This window comes from Hyperoodon ampullatus (assembly GCF_949752795.1).
Source record: "Hyperoodon ampullatus genome assembly, chromosome: 6".
In the NCBI taxonomy this organism is placed as follows: domain Eukaryota; kingdom Metazoa; phylum Chordata; class Mammalia; order Artiodactyla; family Ziphiidae; genus Hyperoodon; species Hyperoodon ampullatus.
In genome coordinates, this window is record NC_136919.1 from 14,037,914 (window position 1) to 14,039,534 (window position 1,621).

Below are 1,621 nucleotides of genomic sequence, written 5' to 3' on the forward strand. Positions count from 1 at the left end.
ATCAAAGCTTTTTACCATTGCCTTTTTCTCTTCTGAAGTTGAAGCAAAGGTGCTATGATGTTGTTACAGCAACTTTTCTTACATGGGGCTTAGCTTTTATAACAACCCGTGTTATAAAGACCGCCAGGTTCTGTGACATTCATACTGTCCACCAAATACCAGTTCTAAAGAAAAGTTGTCTTCCAGTGCAAATCCAGCTCTATAAATTGATGGTTTGTAACACATTCTAAACCCTAGTTCTTGACAGAGTGAAGGTGGGCCATGTCTGAGATGCGAGGAAGTTACGTAGTTTTTGTTTCTAGGTGGAGCAAGCTGGTCCTTGGTCCCCCACAGCCTAGGTGACTGCACAGAGGTGACATGGTACAGTAGAAAGAACACGGAGCTGGCAGACTGAAGACTGGCTCTGTTACCTAGGAACCCTGCACCCCAGGCATATACTTCTCTGGTCCCCATTTTCCCTGTCTGTATAGCTAGTTGTTAGGCTGTCACTTGGTTTCTAAGATTCCTTCTGGTCCTGTGTCTGCTGAGGTGTGCAAAAGTTGATATTTCAGTTTTGTCTGATTGTTGATTCATTGCTTCTTTAGGTTTGGAGATAATATATAAATGAAATTACTGATAGAAGGTTGTCACCTATAAGGAAATCCAAATATACAAAAAAGAATGGATAAGAGGGAATGTAGAAAATGTTACATGTTCCACTTTAAAAATGTAAATGATTGGTAGACGAAATGCTGAGAGCAGCTGTGGTCCTCTAGAGAGGCAGTGTGCCATATTAGAAAGAAAGGTCCCTGACCCTGACTTTCGTCCTCCTTTGCCTCTAACTTGATGTGTAGCCTCAGGCAGGTTAACTTTCTGTTAGAAATGAAGGAATTGCCCTAGATTAAGGTTCGCAAAGCCACACGCCCAGGGGAGCCACGGAGATAAACATAAGTGAGTGCAGCATGCTGCGTAGGATGGGGCTGCACCAGGGGAAGCTTATCTGGCAGGGCAGTTATGGAGCCCTAAGTGTTAGGCAGAAACAAGTCTAGTGTTCGGCAGGTCTTCTGATGTTTCAGAAGGAGGTCAACTCCAGAATTGTATTTGTAATCCCCTAATTTTAAAAATGTTGACAGCGACTCGAAGATCATTCAAGATGTAGTGGGCTAAACAAAGCATGTCTGCGGGCTGCCAGTTTGTATTCTCCACCCTCTCATTCCTGTAAATTAGATAATGCTGTGATTCGGCAGTGGAACTGTTTTAACGTAACTGTCAAAAACATTAGGGAGAAAGTCGAGGGAGCAAGTAGTAGGAAGAATTCAGCTCTTGCCCGTTGTGTTACAGAGAAGTGAGGGGGCATTTCATTCACAGACCGACAGGAAACTAGTTTGAAGATGAACTTAACGGGAACCTGAGTGAGAGCCTTTGCCTGGGAATATGAGGTATTCATTCTTCTTCTTAACTCTGATATAAAGCAAATCCGTTTTTCAGGTAGGAGAAGGGTTGCTGGCAGAGCTGAGAATGATTCAAAGTACAGTGGGGACACAGCTCTCCCAGAATCCTGTCAGCCTAGAGCCTGACAGTGGACCTCTGAATGCTGCAAAGTTAGTGTTTCAGAGAATTTTGATGGTTGGTTTCAAGGACG